This window comes from Scophthalmus maximus, chromosome 9 (assembly GCF_022379125.1).
Source record: "Scophthalmus maximus strain ysfricsl-2021 chromosome 9, ASM2237912v1, whole genome shotgun sequence".
NCBI lineage: Eukaryota > Metazoa > Chordata > Actinopteri > Pleuronectiformes > Scophthalmidae > Scophthalmus > Scophthalmus maximus.
Window position 1 is genome coordinate 23,382,846 of NC_061523.1, and position 17,545 is coordinate 23,400,390.

Sequence of the window (17,545 nt, forward strand, 5' to 3'; positions counted from 1 at the left end):
CCGCCCTCGTGCGTCCACTCACCGCAGCTTCGCCGGCGGTCGGGGTCCCGCTGGCGGCAGGTGGAGCAGCAGGTGATCACGGAGGCTCCTCCTCCCGGAGGATCCCGAGGCGTTCGCGTCACAAAATCTCCCCAGCGTGTTCATCCTGCTGACAAACAAACAAACCTTAAATTCATAATTCCCACAAATATATATTTCAACTCGAGCGGAATATTCGCGTGACGCGTTGTCGCGAAGGCCAGTTAGCGTTTGCTCCTCCTTCCCTCTCGGTACACGACGATCGCATGACCGGCACGACAACAACAAAGAGAGAAGCGAGCTTTCTCCAAAATTCGCTTAATGCCCCGTGTAATAGTTGAGATGTGCACAAACACATCTTTCTCTCTTCACTGGGAGACGAGGCTCAGTGAGTCGGATCCGTCCTCGTCTCCTCTCGTGGCCCCGGGGCTGAAGCTGCACTTCGCCGATGTCAGCAATGCCGGTCGCGACCGATCGATCAGCACGTGCCTGAAACAGTGACGACGTCTGCCCCGGCAGCCGGACGCTCGTGTCGGTCGATACAGGACGTCGGTTCGTAGAAGAACAGCCATGAGCAGCTCCTGCGGGGGAAGGCCCCCCGACGGGGGAAAACTTCACGTCACGGAAACTTCCAAGCAGAAACAGGCGGAGACGGAAACTTGTTCCCCGGGGCGACGACGTGTTCGACAGCGGAAAGATGAAGCAGCTGCAGAGGTGTGGGGATAAAAAGTATTTAAATAATTTACTCAGGAAACAAGTAAAATCCAGTAAAATTCGAAAAATCTACTAGAAAATATGAAACTGTTCAACTAAAAGAAACAAGCAGGCAACTGCACCATGGACCCGAGAGCCTCAGGGGCCCCGGGGGCCACATAATCACGAACATGCTGAGGCTTCATCTGATGACACCGACACTGGCTGTGACCTCATCGGTGACATCCACAGTGACAGATACAGTAACCAATCAGAAACGATCCCGGATGTGCTGCACTGCAAAAAAATTCAAATTAAAAATTCAATTTGTGCCAACTCAAACTCCTAAGATATCAAGAAAAGTTGTGCCAACTTATTACCCCTTTTTCCAGTTTAATTCATCTTTCGTAATCATATAAAAATGGTAAGATTGGTTCAGACCGCGAGTCGCCGGGCAGCGCGGCGCAATGTGGAGGCCGCACAGGACGGAGCAAAAAAATCCATCAGTGGTCCGGCGGGCGGGTCCATGCATATTTCATTCATCTCCTCCACGACTCCGTCAATCCTTCATGAATAAAAAAACAGTCCCATTTAAACCCAGGGCTCATTTGCGTCCGTCCCACTTCCTGCCCTCCGCTCACCATCTGTAACCGTCCGCCGCCGCGTCACCGGAGAGACGCTCGACAGACGCTCGGTCATCGGGACGGTTTTCCAACGGAAAAGTGGAAAAAAAACAAGTTCTGTTCTGATTTATCATTCACCTGTAATTATAACGAGCAGCTTGAACAGGAGACAAAATGGCGGCTCTCCGTCTTCTTGTTTCCTCCGAAACTGTTCAAACATCAGTTTTCTGACACACACACACACACACACACACACACACACACACACACACACACACACACACACACACACACACACACACACACACACGTGTGACATGAGATTATTATAATAATAATAATTATTATTATTTTAAAACACAGGCCGGACGACACCACACATTTATCTTATGTCTACTGTATCTTTCTTCATCTTTGTTTCTTCCATCTCCTTCCTTCCCTCCATCTGTCTTCCGTCTTTCCTCCCTCCTTTCTTATCACTCGTTTCCTCGTCCCTTACACCTCAACTCCTTTCCCCTCATCCCTGCACATACTTTTACTTTTTTGTCTTCCTTCCCGTCATCCTTCCTGTCTTTTTTCATTTCTTTGCTCTATCTGCCTCTATCTATTGTTCCCCTCATTTCTTTTTCTGTCTTTCTTTCCTTTTTTGATTTCCTCCTTGTTGTAGTAATTTCTTTCCACCTTTCTTCGTCCTGCCTCCTTTCTCATCTCTCCAATGTCCTCGTCCCTGACACCTTCCTCACTCCTCCTCCTCCTCATCCTCCTGCTGCTGGATGTGTATTGCCGTCATGAATCTCCGACACGACTCGCTGCCTGAATCACTTTGGTGGATTTGGTTTTCACGACTTTAATTTGGGCTCTGACCTGCGTCCTGTTGGAGCGCTGCAGGTAGACGAGCAGGTTTCCCCCTCGTACGTTATCCGTCTTGTTGCCGGGGGAATAATAAACACCGGGGGCGGCGGGGGAGGATTACTAATGGGCTGCGGCCTGGGCGATCTGTCAAAAAAATAAATAATCATAATAATAATAATAATAATAATAACGGTGCCTCAGTCAGACGGGAAGAAAACAGCTGTGTGTGTGTGTGTATGTGTGTGTTCCTGACGTGACTGACACCCAATAAATAACCCATTTCAATTTTTGAAGCAGTCATGATGATAAACTCCACTACAGGCTCTCACGCTCACCTGTGTTGATGCATTACGTCCGTCTCACATGACAAAGTGGCTGTTTAATCACAAATCTGGCGGCGGCGGCGGCGGCGGGCGGTTGGAGGGAGGAGGGCGGGCGGAGAGTGGAGGGCCGGTTTCCTTCCACAGCTGCTACAGAAATACGTCTCAGAAAAGACCCGAGCAGTCGAGATGTGAGCGAATACATCAGAGAAACGACTGAAGAGTCGGAAAAAAACCCTGCGGATTGTTTGTTTCCACGGATCAGGTGAAGATTTGTTTTTGTTCTCGTGCAGTATTTACTACTGAGAATCAGGAAATAAAATAAATGTGTAGATATATATATATATATATATCGTGAAAATGTGAGAGAGAAAAAAAAAGGAAGTTAAAGAAAGAGATACAAAAATTCCCGGATGGGGCGGAGCCTTTGTTCGGATCCTCCCCAAAATCGAAAGGATTCTTTCCTGGTCCATGTTCCCACGACTGGAAATCTGCTCAGTAGTTTTTAATCCTGCTGACAAAAAAAAAGGGTAAACACACCGCTCAGGCTGCGGCGTCTTCCTCGAGCTTCGGCTGACTGACGTCAGCTCGCGTTTACCAACGCTGACGAAGGGGTGAAGGTGAAACCTGAACAGCTGGGATTAAAAGAAGAAAGGCAGCGGCGGCGAGCGGCGGCCCGCCGCCCCGTCTAATTGGACTTGTGCGATCAGCCGGCCGAGGCGCCTCGTCCCTCTCGTCCTCCGCCGCCAGAGCAGACGAGGGTTTGATGGGTCGAGCGATACGTCCTGATTGGGCCCCGAGCGCCTCTCGCCCCCGACCTTGCAGAGAGTTTTTAGCCGTTGAGTCGGACTTCATGAGGCGAGCGGGGATCAACCGGGAGGTGACGGAGCAGCCGCGAGACGCGACGCTGTCAGACGCCGCTCCTCTTCCTCCGACGGGGGAAATGAAACCAGCTCTCGCTAATTTGAGACGTCGTTGAGTTAAGTGGGAATTGAAATGTGTTTGTTGTTATTCTTCAAACTGACTGTTGCCTGGTGAAGTGAATCGTGATTCCTGCCCGACTGGATCTGAGGAACCTGGAGAGATAAAAGCTCCGAGTGGAACCCGGGGAACCTCACAGAGAGAACACGTTCAGACAGAGGCATCAAACAGCCGACCCCTGACCTCTGACCTCCGCAGGGAGCGTTCACACTCCCACCGTTTGTCCCTGGTTTTGGAGTCTGAGACAAAAAAAAGGAACCCTCACGTTAATATGAATATGAAGCCGACGTCTCACTGTCCGCTGTCGGACCTGATGTGTGGACGAGGTTGACCTGTGCAGGTGTGGGCGGGGCTGGTGAGGGGGCGAGGTCAACCACAGTGGCAGCTGGGAATTGAGATATTTGCCTCCGCCAAGGAGCTGATGTTGTCACCCCTGTCTGATGGAACATGACATTTTTTAACATTGCAAGATTTTGGGGAAATTCTCATTGATTTCCCAGGGAATCATTTATGGATCTTGATTTTAAAAATCAGACATATTTATGATATCTTTGAGTGATATCTCAAACTAACTGATATCTTTGAGTGATTCAATTTGGAGGTTCGTCCATGACGAAGGTAAAGATCCACCAACAGCTGATGCTGCTCTTATCTCACTGTACATGAGAAGATCTTTACTCAACATTGTGTGTGTCGTTTATTCAAATGCTGTTTTCTGTACCCGAGAAGATTTGAGGCTTTGTTAGAACCAAGAATCCTGACAGAGGAGAGCAGGATGAAGACGCATCTTCTAACTCCACGGAGATCAGCTCCATAAGAGCCTCCTCTCTGTGACTGAGGCATGCTGGGGGATGATGGGGGGGGGGGTTGTGAAGCGGCCCTGGCAGGCCTTAATGCAGCTGTCAGGCGTCCTGGTCCAGCGATGCGATTTCCCCCGTCACCTGCGAGATTATACGGCTCTTAAATGAGCCGCGGCGGCGGCGGGAAATGGCAGCCGGGGAACGCCTGTCGCCGCGGCAACATGAGCCATGATTTGCTGTGCCATTAATCTCGCCGGGGAGATCTCGGCCGATTTGTCCTCGCCAACAAATGAAGCTGTGCAACTTCTCCTGCTGCAGCAGCTGACGCTGCACGTGTCTCTCTGTAAAGAGTCCGTCTGACAGAACCAGGCCGTCGACACCTGTACCCGAGCGCCGCTCGCACCCCTGATCGGCCAATCAGGACGGGACACGCCCAGACAGAGGAGGGTCAACACAGACTGAAAATGAACAAACAGAACGTCATCATCTACATATGAAAACTTCTTCAGATGTAAATGATGATTTGTGTGAGATTTCAGGTTCCGTTCCACGACAAACATGAAACAGTCGCACAAAACACAAACCGGTGTAATATTAATATTTCACAAAAAGGTGTTATAAGCTACAGTGTGTCATATTTAGAATAACTTGAATATGTTGTCCTTAACTTTGTGTTCATATATGAAAATTAAAAAAATGTACACACTGGGGCTTTAACTTCAGAATCATGTATCTGGTCCTTTTTTTAGGTTCCGAAGAAAGAATCAAGGATTTACATTAATGTAACTGACTCCAGCTCCACAGGGACGCTGCGTTTAAGTGCTAGGGGAAACCTGGGACATCTGGGCTGTCGTGAGAAGACGTTTTTGATAAATGAACACAATCCACAGCAACATTTCATGGATTCTTTCTTGCTCCATGTTCCAAACTTCCACCAAGTTTACTGGGAATCTGTTCCGGAGCTTTTCATCCTGCTGACAGACAGACACAGACAGACAGGCAGGCAGGCAGGCAGACAGACAGACAGACAGACACACAGGCAGGCAGACAGACAGGGTGCGAACATAACCTCCTTGGCGGAGAGGTTATGTTCCGTTACTAATATTTGAATGTTTACCAGCTAGTCGCCCGTTATTCTGCCAGTTGAAGGCGGGTTGTGAGGGGGTTGGTCCCTGAACGCATCACCCACTGACCCACAAACACAGATCAGAGCAGAAAAGATTAAACAATATGAAAGAGGAATAAATCCCCGTGGTCCAACCAGAGACACAGAAGCCTGGAGACAGACAGAAATATTCATAACCAGTGAAACGAAACGTTTCATATCTGCAATTAAATCTTGTCCAGAGAGTAAAGTTTTGACTCAGGAGACGTTTTCTGTCCACGAAAAATTCCAGGGATTAAAACTAAGAATGACGAAAATCCTCTGTAAATAGAGCCAATGTTATGACATATTAATGAAAATTAGTCAGTTTTCATTGTCATAATATTTTATCCTTATTACGAGAAGATTTTCTTGTTTTAACATTTCACTTTATCTCGTTATGTCAAAAAAAGAATTCTTGTTGTTTCTCGTTACAACGGAACTTTTCTCGTCGCTATTCAAATTTATTCGGTATTAAAATGAGAAAAAAATGTCCGTCGATGCCTTTAGAGAGAAATATTTACCCATATTTCATCTTTTTTCTTGATGAAAGTTTCAGCAGCAGTTCAATAAAAATCTTCTTGTTTCAAGAATGTTCATGAATCCAAGTGTCATTTTTCTTGATGCTTTCAGATTCTGATTCATGAAACTCATTAAGCTCCACTTTAGACCGTGACGTGATTTGACATCTGAATTGTTTTTTACAGCGCTCACTCAGTTTCCTGCTCTTCAGGATCGTCCATCATCTCGTCACGCGTCGTGCAAACAGTCTCCAGTTCCTCGGGCGCTGAGCTCGGCCCCCAGGGGCCCGGAGGAACCTCTCCTGTGTTCTGCTTTCGTTTTCCTTCCGTCCACTTCCGTCCCCTCTCGCGGCGGATGTTGTTGAGGCTGCAGCTGGAGGAAGAGAGAGTTTTAATAGATAGAAGAGAGAAAGGGAACTGGGTCGGTTAACTGCCCTCACTGGTCTCCCAGGCCCCGACTCTCCATCCAGCAAGGCATGATGGGAAAGATGGTGGTTAGTTTATATAAGCGAAGCCTCTGTGGGACCCCTGTGTGTGTGGGGGGGGGGGGGGGGTGTAGTTGTTGGTGTTTTTGATTAACCTCTGGGAGTCGTGTCCTACATCAGCTGTTGTTCCGGCTCATCAAGGAGCTGAAGATGCTTTTCTTTTTTTTCCTCTTGGAGAGTTGAATTCCCCGCTGCCCCGTTTACACACGAGCTTTCTAAATTTAAAAAAAAACCTCAGTGTGTGGAGAAATAAGAATGTGGGGGGGGGGGCACCGTCTCCGTATACGAATTAAAAACCTCCATCAAAAACTCATTTTGTTTTTCTCTCTCTGTACATATCACACTTTTCACGCATCCGTTCCTAAAGATGCGGTTTTTTTTACGCGTCCTCGTGTTTCTGCTTCGTCCCATCTTCTGGGATGAGACGCGATTATCTGAACCTTCAAAGGCGTCAGGTAACGAGTCGTCAGAAGCGGACGGGCGGAGGGTTTGATCCACCGAGTGCAGAGTCTGTGATGTTCAGGGTTTACATCTGCGTGATGAGCGTCAGGGTGGAGAACAGAGGACGAGGCCTCGGGGACCAAACATCGCTGCTGCTGCTGCTGGAAAGCAACTCTTTTCTTCGTGTTGCTCTCGCTGCTGCTGAGGTTTGAACGAGCGAACGGGGAACTCCCCCGCAGGCTTTCCTCTCAATCTGGATCTGTGTGTCTTAAGAAGTGACACGTCTCAAAACTGGGATGTCGCTCAGCAGACGAAGCTCTGCCAACGCTCCCGTCGACATCCCGGAGTCACTCCCCCGGAAACTGGGGAGGAGGTTTTAAAACGCAGCATGTTGCAAAGTTAAAGAGAGAGATTTTTTTAAAAACAATTTCTGGATCTTCCCCCTTTTTTTTCCAGATCCAACACCAAAATTGAAGGGAGTCTTTCTTGGCCCATGTTCCATGCGTCCAAAACGTGTTTCCTGGAAATCTGTTCAGGAGTTGTGGCGTAATCCTGATGACAAACGACGGACAGGGGCAGAAACATATCCAATATGGCGAAGGTGATGACAAATGATTTCCCCCCCCCGACGTTATAGAAATTGTTCCGACTGCCTGTCGGTGTCTGTCTGTCTGTCAGCAGGATGAAGTGTGAGCAGAAATCCTCGTGGATCCCTCGTCACATCAGTTTGCTCATTAATCGAGGTCTGGAGTTAAACTTGTTCAGTTTCTCATGAGGATTTCTCTCCTTTCACGCTTCCATACTTTTAACGGTTGAAAACAAAGTGTCAAGTCGCCACGATTCAACCGGAACGGTCTGAAAAATCAAAGTGATCCGGACGCAGATTTAGCTTTTTCGTATCTGGATGCGAGCAAATATCAGAAGGAGTCTGAACTATAACACACACACACACACATACACACACACACACACACACACACACACACTCTCCGTCTCCTGTCCAATCATTGGTGATGTTGAAGAGTCGGAGCTGTTTCTGGAGGTGGGAAGCTTCGGCGTTCGTTCTGCACCTGGATGTTATTGCACAGAGGAAAAATCCTCGTCTGCGCGACGGAGCTAATCGAGGTGAGAGTCGCGGAGGAGAGGCGGCGAAGCCGCGGCTCTCGGCCGCTTATCGGCGCGGCGTGAACAGGTACTTACTCCAGCTGGGAGAGACGCAGCCGCAGCAACGCCTCGCTAACGCCGGATTAGCGGCGGCGCTCTGTCAGTCCGTTTTTTTGCGGAGGGCGTCCGCGCTCTGATCAAACAGACGTCCCGTGGTTTCCTTAACCAGCGGCTGCTGCAGAGTTTTACATGTCACGATCTGCTGCCGTGTTTCTGGAGCCGTCGCCATTTACAAAATGAAATATTTAAAAGAAAACGTATCAGATTTGTGCAGCCAGAGTTCATCTGATGGACGTCGGGCGTCTTTCAGCCACACCACAAATAAAACTACATCTTATTCATGATATTTTGATGACGTCAGCAGACAGTGGTGATCACAGTGTCATGGAGGGGAGTAATCATGATCATATTCATTTATATAAATGTACACACTCACATGTAAGATGTAAATACTGGACGAGAGAGATCATAAACCCAGGTTATCTCCTGTCATTACAATTTACAGATGTTCCCTAAACGCCTCACATGCTGGGGGAACTTCAGGAAAAGTAAAAACGTCGATGTTCGGCCAAACAACTGAAGAAGAAGAAGAAGTTGACGACACTTTTCTCCAACAGCCTGGAAAACCTCGGGGAAAAAGAACAGATTCAAAAACGTGACGGAAAAACAAAACTGAAAAATCAAGATCATTTCACAAACATTTGCTATTCTTGTTTTGTTCATTTTTTCTTGTTGAGACATTTCAGAGTTTCACTGAACAAATTCTGGCTCCGGCCCCGATAGTCAACATTCATCTCACTGATCCACTGACGTCTTCACACGAAACCAACGCACACATATATATATATATATATATATATATATATATATATATATATATATAATTTTTTTTAAACCAACTTTTAAAACACTTTTAAAACATTCAAACTTTAAATGACCCTGTGACCTTGACTCACTGGCGAGGCTCAAAGAATTATGTGTATCACACATCTGTAACTTATGTTGTGGAACAAGTTGCTCAAAGTTTAAAAGTCTTATGAGAATCACAGACTTTAAAAAAACCTGTGTGGAATAAAAACATGTGTAATCTGTAGAGAAGCCGCGGCTCAGACTCTCGTGGGGGTTTTTTTTATGACCAGAGACCGAAGGTTTCTCTTTAATCAGCTCTGATTAACATGGCGTCCTATTCTTACTGAAGACGAGTTCAGCGAAGGGCAAACTGGAAACACGAGGACGCTTCACTTCTCGCCTTCAGCTCCGACCGAGTTCAAGCGCGTCTCTCACTCGCCTCAGTCGACTCAACTGTCGCTGCAGCGGCTCGAAACAAACCCAGTGACATCATCCCGAATGTTGAGTCTACAGTTGTGAGGTTGTTCGTCCTTTGTCCTAAATGTACTGAGACAGAGAGCGTTTCTATGGCGACAGACATTCTGTCTGCGAGATGACGACATTATTCTGAGCGAGATGGAGACGCCCACAGGGACACTATGCACTGACCACTTGTTGATCTGTGTCACGAACCAGAAATCTACTCAACATATTGAGCCCCTATAATAAATACTTCTGTATCGACTACTAAATGAATCGCCAACTATTTAGATAATCGATTAATCGGTTTAAGTCGTTTTTATGAAAGAAAAAGTCCAAATTCTCTGATTTCAGCTTCTTAAGTGTGAATATTTTCTGGTTTCTTTGCTCCTCTGTGACACTAAGCTAAATATCTTTAGTGTGTGGACAAAAAAACCCCATCATCTTGGGGTTTTGGAAACCCAATTGACATTTTTCACCATTTTATAACAGTTTTTGGACCAACCAACTAATCGATTGATCGAGAAAATAATCGTCAGATTAATGGATAATGAAAATAATCCTTAGCTGCAGCCACAATCCCGACTCTGTTGAGTCTAGTCGTAAGGTTGTTGGTCCTTTGTCCCAAATGTGGAGACAGACATTCTGTCTGCGAGATGACAACATTATTCTGAGAGAAAGAGACGCCCACAGGGACACCATGCACTGACCACTTGTTGATCTGTGTGACGAACCAGAACCATCTCCTCAATAGGACGTCCGCCGTCTCCGAAACAACTCAACCGTCGCTTCGAAAACAAACGTCAACGGCCTTGACGACGAGCCCACCGCCCACGGAGGTTCGATCCCCACGGCCTGAGTCTTCGATCACCGACAGGACGATTCAAGTGATGAACGGGAGATGTCATCATCATCACCCTCCTCCGGTGGAAACCTTCTCCTTCTAGAGACGGAGACGAGGAGCAGAAGTCACCGACAGCAGCCGCTCTTCACTCTCAGTCTATCTGGCAGCAGGCGTGGTTTGCATATTTGAGCGGCGGCGGCGGCGGTGGTGGTGGTGGTAGTGGTTCCTCTCTCTGCGTGTCCTCTGCCTGTAAGTCTTTGTGGAGGATTTTGTTAAATTGTACAGCAGCTGATAAAGCCAGTGCGAGTATCTGCAGCTTTGAGAAGTTAAAGAAGAGAAAGACGACGGACCAGAGAGCAGCGGAGGGAGAGAGGAGGAGGAGAGTGGGTTGAGAGCAGAGTTGACTTTGAAGAGCAGCTTGAAGATTCGACTAATCCACTCACCCGGCAGATTTGACGGCACAAAGAGAAGGAGAGTGAAGACTTAAAAAAAAAAAAAAAGCCTTTCTCCTCTTCTTCTCTCCGCTGCTTCTGTCTTTGTTCTCTGGGCACAGAGAGACACTGTGTCGTTGCGAGGTGTTACTGAGGATCTCTACACACTCGGAGAGAGAAGAAGAAGAAGGAAAATCAGCTCCTTAACGAGTCATTCAGTCGATGACTGAGAATAAAGCAGGTGAAAAGACGGAGTCGGCCCAAAAACACTGGAGCGAGCAAAACACCGTCGACGTCGGCCAAGTGACGTCGCCAGCCGACTCGTAGGACCACGACGTTTGCAGCTGTTGAACGATTAATGTCTCGTGAAAAAACGAAACACGGGGGTGAAACGATAACTTCCTTGTTAACAAAGAGACCAATCGAAGCAGCGGAGACGTCAGCCGCTGGCCCCGCCCACCAAAGACTCAACAGTCCAGATGAGCGAGCGTCGGGTTGCGTGGCGAGGGTCGAGCTCGGGCTCGTCGGAGGTCAGGGATCAGAGGTCAGGGTGGATGATGGACGTCTGAAGTGCAGAGCGACAGATGAAGTTCACTGCGTCAGTCTGTTTTTACTGGCGGTTTAACTACATGAAACTAAATCTACCTGCGTGTTTTTATTTCATTATTTTTCTGAAAGCCTCTTCACTTGACAGTATTTTTCTTCTTCAGCTTCATCATGACACGCGTCACTTTCCCGTCGCTTCGTTCAACTTCTTCTTCTTCTGTGGTGATGCTGCTTTTGATCCAGCAGCTACAATGGGCTCAGAGTCATCTGAAGCCGACGCTCGTCTGCTGAAGAGTCGTCTACAACATCCTGACATGTCACACTCTGCACGACGATGACGACGACCCAGCGGCGAAGAGGAAACTCAAATTCTCCGTTAGTCCGTTATTAATCGTAGACGATTTTTCGTTGTGATTCTCGACAGTGTTCCGTGTGCGCCCTCGTCCATCAGCTGATGAACACAAACGGGCCTGAAGTCAGTTTGCTCTCAGTCGTTTTTTCTGGCGTCACCGATCAGGTCCCATCTGCAGCTAACTCACTTTAGCCTGACGCTAATTGCAGCAACGTGTCGGAGTCGGGGGGGGGGGTTTGGAAGCAGTTTGGCACAGAGTCGTTTTTTCCCCGGCGACCGGTGTCGTGTTTCTGCAGCCAAAGTCAGTTCCACATGAGCGTTGATGAAAACTTAACGTGCAGCATACGGACACAGAGACACAGAGCTGATGGGTCATTAATCTGTCAACCACACAGTGTGTGTGTGTGTGTGTGTGTGTGCGAGCGCTGAGTTTATTGCTTTGCAGATGATTATTGGCCGACAGCCGCTGTGCACAGTCAGATTCATATTGTTGTGATATTGTGGAACATTCATTAGTTCTTGTGTTGTGGGTTCAGAAATGGATTTATTTTTCTCCTTTAATCTAAAAGTGTGAATGAGAGAATTAAAAACAGACGCTTCCTGACTGATAAAGAAACCAAAACCTTTTGTGGTTTGTTTACTAAAGTGTCACTGAAAGGAAGTTTAGGGATTATTATTATTACTATTATTAATCTTATCTGAATGGGATTTGTTATAGAGCCCAACCAATATGAATTTTTGGGGGCCAATATTGATATTAGGGAGCACAAGATTCTCAATACCAATACATTGGCCGGTTTATATATGTGTGTGTGTGTGTGTGTGTGTGTGTGTATATATATATATATATATATATATATATATATATATATATATTTAAATCTGTCAATGATTCTAAGATGTCGTTATCAAACCTTTCTATGACAAAGAAATGTAATTGAGGCTATTTTAATTTAACCATAATCTTGATCATGAGAAACTAATAAAAATGACAAATGCAACCACGAAATAGAACTAGAATCAAGAAAAAACATTTGACCTAAAATATAAAACATAAATGCACATTTAAAGGCTCATATCAGTTGGGGTCTAATTTTTTATTTATAGATGAAGTTATTAGGTTGAATCCAGTTCACTTCTCTGGCCTGTTTTTATTGTTATGTTCACGATGGTGTAACAACGATTAAATTAAATTCGAAAATATATTTGATTTTCATAAAGTAGATCAATTCTTCGATTTGTATTTTTGATATTTGATTTTATCGTTTTTTTTTTGGTTTAATCAAAACAAAAGTCAAAATTCTCTGATTTCAGCTTCTTAAAAGTGAATATTTTCTGGTTACTTTGTTCTTCTGTGATAATTAACTAAATATCTTCAGTGTGTGGACAAAACAAAACATCATTTTGGGATTTTGAGGAACACGATCAACAATTTTCACTATTCAATCGGTACTCAAGAAAATAATCGACAGATTTGAATCATTTTGACAGGAACACTCTTGTTTTATGTTATTGATCGAGGGCTTGAGTAGAGTTTATTGATTAGGTTATTGTCTCCACTGGTTGAATCTGTATTTACGTCTCGTGTGTGAGAATCAGGGACTGTTGCTGATGTAAGTTAATATTGTGGGCGTGGCTCCTCGTCTGTTCAAAGCTAATGTGACTTCGCAGGAAGTGATGATGACGCTGAAACAGAAAAATAAAAATCATTTCATTTCGTTTAGACGCCTGGATCAGATTTAACTTCAAATCTGGACATTTGACTTGATCAGTTTCAGTTTGTTGATCTTGTCTTTCTCGTTTTTCAGCCGTTTGACTCTGGAGAAGCTGAATTTTATGAATATGGTCCTGAGAGTCATAGTTTTATTCTGGCTGGACGGTGGTTCGGTCTTTGTCCTCGGCTCTTGGCTTCATCCTGCCGCAGATATAAATTACATCCATTGAATAATAAAAATATCCATGTTTCTCAGCAGACAGACTTTCTCTTCCTTCTCTCCCCTCCAACACAATTAATATGACGACTTTGAAATAGTAACCACAGTCTGACTTTCTTCCTTTTTTAATTTTAATTTCTTTTTTTTTGGTCCATGTCTGAAGTCACTGGTCCATTCTCGTGGCGTTTTTGCTTCCGTCCGTTTTGCAGCAGAGGAATTAGCTGCAGTGTGAAATATGAGCGGAGTAATCACTGCGAGGGAGGAGCGAGGCCGCGGAGTTCACAGCTTCTTAATTAGTTTGCAGTATATGTGTAATTATTCCTGCATTTTTAAATTCACTTAAGGCGCCGTTCCCCCTTTTTTTTCCTCTCTTCATTTTTAAGGATCTGGTTCAAGGATGTCCTGCAGTTAGAAATCAATCCCACATTAAGGCCCAGAAAGCTCCATGTAATTACACACTCTGTTTTCTTCTTCTTCTTCTTCTCTCACTGAGCATTAACGGACGTGCGGATTTAGAACCGGCCATTTTTAGATTTCCACACTTTCTTTCCCGTCGGTTAAAGAAAACTCACGAGTTAGTGGACGAGCCGCAGAGTTGAGTTTCAGCCGATCTACAGCGGTTCTGGACGTTTTAAACACAACGTATAAATATAAAGAGACAGTGAAGTGTCAAAAAATTATATTTATTCAAGCAGGAAAAATTATCAGCTCATCAGGTCTTTTTTTTCTTTTCTTCCTGTTGCAAATAAATAAAATCCTGAAATGAGACTCAGGACCAAACTGGGAAGAATTTAGAGACTTTTCTGGCGTCCGGAGATACTTTTATTTTCTTAAATCAAATGGAATTATCCACCTGTTCACAGAATGTAAATGGGGAAAGAGTGATTTCACCCCAGTCTGCCTGCCTGCCCGTCTGCCCGTCTGTCTGTCGGCCTGCCTGTCTGCCCGTCTGTCTGCCTGCCCGTCTGTCTGCCTGCCTGTCTGTCTGCCCGTCTGTCTGCCCGTCTGTCTGTCGGCCTGCCTGTCTGCCTGCCTGTCTGTCTGCCCGTCTGTCTGCCCGTCTGTCTGTCGGCCTGCCTGTCTGTCTGCCCGTCTGTCTGCCTGTCTGTCTGTCTGTCTGCCCATCTGTCTGTCGGCCCGTCTGTCCTCCTGTCTGTCTGTCTGTCTGTCTGCCCGTCTGTCTGTCGGTCTGCCCGTCTATCTGCCTGTCTGTCTGTCTGCCCATCTGTCTGTCGGCCTGCCTGTCTGTCTGTCAGCAGGATTACGCTAAAACTACTTAACGCATTTCACAAAAACTTGGTGAAAAGATTTTAAATTTGTCATGTTAATATCAGAGAATTTAACACTTTTATGAGTTTATGATCTCAGCAAAGTATCGTTTTTGTAAATTAACCACCACAGAGAATATTTCCCTCAGAATACCCCCCCCCCCCAAAAAAAATAGGTTTAATACTGTATGATAATTATTGCAGCAACATGATTTGGAAATAATTTTTGTAAATGTGGTAAATGGTCTGTAAAATTCACATGAACAAGATAATCTTCAAATATATGCACTGAAATAACTGAATGTAAATTGTATTTCGTAATTAGAGAATAATGACGTTCTTCTTATTATTCTCTTCTACTTTACTCTTCTCTACCTTCCTTTCTTTTTTTCTTCCTCCTCTCCCTTCATGTGATGTAATTCTCTCTCTCTATCTACTCCTCTGTGTTTTTCTGGATCTCATTAAAAACCTGCTCATCTCGACCGTCGGCTGTTTGGACCCAGCAGCTTTGTACAGTGAAACGAAAACACCAACAACAAGTTATTATCAAGCCTAAGAAGCTCTGTGTGTGTGTGTGTGTGTGTGAGAGAGAGAGAGAGAGAGAGAGAGAGAGAGAGAGAGAGAGAGAGAGAGAGAGAGAGAGAGAGAGAGAGAGAGAGAGAGAGAGAGAGAGAGAGAGAGAGAGAGAGAGAGAGAGAGAGAGCGAGAGTGTGTGTGTGTGTGTGTGTGTGTGTGTGTGTGTGTGTGTGAGTGTGTGTGTGTGTGTGAGTGTGTGTGAACAGGGTTGGGTGCTGAACTCCTACTTTTAAAAGCTACCGACTGAATTGCGTGTGAGCGAGAGAGTAACCGATTACATCGTAAAGTGTTGAAGGTCGTCTCCTGCGACGGAGGAACAGCGGAACCTTCGACGTCTTTGTTTCCTCTGATTCCGACACAGTGACGGTAATGACGCTGTCACTCACGGTTCATTTCAGAAATGGAAAAAAACATTGACGGGGCACAAACGGCGCCATTTGTGCCGCGTCCACAGAAATCCTGATTTCTTTACGCCGCAGTCATCCCGCCTTTGCTGCGGAGTGCATCGATCTTTCCCGCTCCCCACGAACTGAAACATGTCCTGGTGCTTCCTGTACACTGAGCTGTTCAGTGTTCCCACAAAAACAGCTTCTGTTTTTCATTTGAAAAACCTAAATGACAGGTGTCAAATTTCCATTTGTGTTTATTTAAAGTGCATTAAAACCCAAAAGACAGAGTCGTCTACAGTATCTTGTATCTTCAGTCCGACCGCAAAGTCATCAACGTCTCTAAAGCAGTGCTGGTGTTTTTTTCTCTCTGAAACTATAGATGATATTTTTCTCAACACAATAAAATACAAGTTTTTAATTTTTTCCCACCTTCGTCTGAACAGACGTCGTGTCTATGAAGACGGCAGGTGAGAGTTGGAGTGAAACAAGTTGTGGGATTGAACCCTGAAAGAAACAGAAGAAGAAAACACGGGCCACAATAAGAATAGTTTCTTTCATAGAGAGGAAATGAAAACTGTTGCATCTCAAGAAGTCTTTACGCTAAACTCACGACTCAGAGTCCTGGGTTTTCACTTTGTTGCCAAACAGCTGAAGGTGAAATGCCTCTTCCATTTAAAAGAACGAGAGACAATTTCACACTTACACGTTTCCCTTTTTAAAAAGTTCTATGGTCTAAATGAGCCCATCAGTCTAACGACATCACCGCGTCCCGTGGGAGGACTGAGGACAATGACAAGAAGCAGATGGTGGAGAAGAGACAGTGGAGATTAAACCTTAAAGAGAAGAGGGTGTATACTACATCATGTATTATCTACGATTTGAGCAAAGGACACAGAGGTGGTGAAGAACTTCAGAGGCATCTGAGGTGGGAATCTTCGAGACGAGGGCGTGGACAGTGTCGCCAAATAAGCAACCCTGTTGAAAGATTTCGCAACTTTCTGACTATAGCCAAGCAACATTTTTTCCCCAGCTAGCAACAAATTTGGCTACTATTACAATTTGTTTACAGTAGCAACTTTGGAAATGGGACTCAACCGCTAAAAAGCTAGTATTTTCCCTCTTTGACAAGAGGTTGTTGTGTCTGTATTGTCGCTGGTTAGCTGCTGGAATTGAACGTACCTGCAATTACGTTAGCTAACCTCCAATAACGTTAGCTTGCCCGTAGTAATGTTAGCTAACCTGTAATGAAATAACATCACCTGTAATAACGTTAGCTAACCTGTAATGAAATAACATCACCTGTAATAACGTTAGCTGACCTGTAATAACGTTAGCTTGCCAGTAGTAACGTTAGCTAACGCTATAAAACTACTTAAACTTTAATAACACTAGCTAACCTGTAATTAAATTGCTTAACCTGTAATAACTGTTGCTAACCTGTAATAACGTTAGCTTGCCTGTAGTAACGTTAGCTAACCTGTAATAAAATGACATAACATTTAATGAAGTTAGCTAACCTGTAATAACATTAGCTTGTCTGTAGTAACGTTAGCTAACCTGTGATTTAATTACTTAACCTGTAATAACCTTAGCTTGTCTGTAGTAACGTTAGCTAACCTGTGATTAAATTACTTAACCTGTAATAATGTTAGCTTGGCTGTAATAATGTTAGCCAACCTGAAATAACATTAGCTAACCTGTAACCGTTCTGAGGCAGCATTTTTATCACAGATTAATATACAAACTGACAGCAGCGTTTCACCAGTTACAGAATCTTTGCTGTTGTTTTTATAACTTCTACAAAGAAAATATTTGATAATATAAAATCTAAACTGAGAGATGAGATATACACATT

The 17,545-nt window shown here is 45.0% G+C and overlaps 1 long non-coding RNA gene across 4 annotated transcripts in view; it reads right to left on the reverse strand.

Annotated features, from left to right (window-relative positions):
* Positions 1-508: 508 nt before the first annotated feature.
* The window catches only part of LOC124850499, a 35,667-nt gene continuing 18,630 nt past the window's right edge, over positions 509-17,545 (reverse strand). Inside the window, exons 2-9 of one of the 4 annotated variants that reach the window (XR_007031423.1) lie at positions 16,120-16,194; positions 6,146-6,325; positions 2,522-5,475; positions 2,199-2,330; positions 1,473-1,561; positions 1,092-1,276; positions 855-1,008; positions 509-724 (exon numbers count right to left, since the gene is read on the reverse strand). This is a non-coding gene — a long non-coding RNA (uncharacterized LOC124850499). Of the gene's footprint in view, positions 725-854; positions 1,009-1,091; positions 1,277-1,472; positions 1,562-2,198; positions 5,476-6,145; positions 6,326-16,119; positions 16,195-17,545 lie in introns of all 4 variants that reach the window. The other 3 variants (XR_007031422.1, XR_007031424.1, XR_007031421.1) reach the window with 3 other exon arrangements.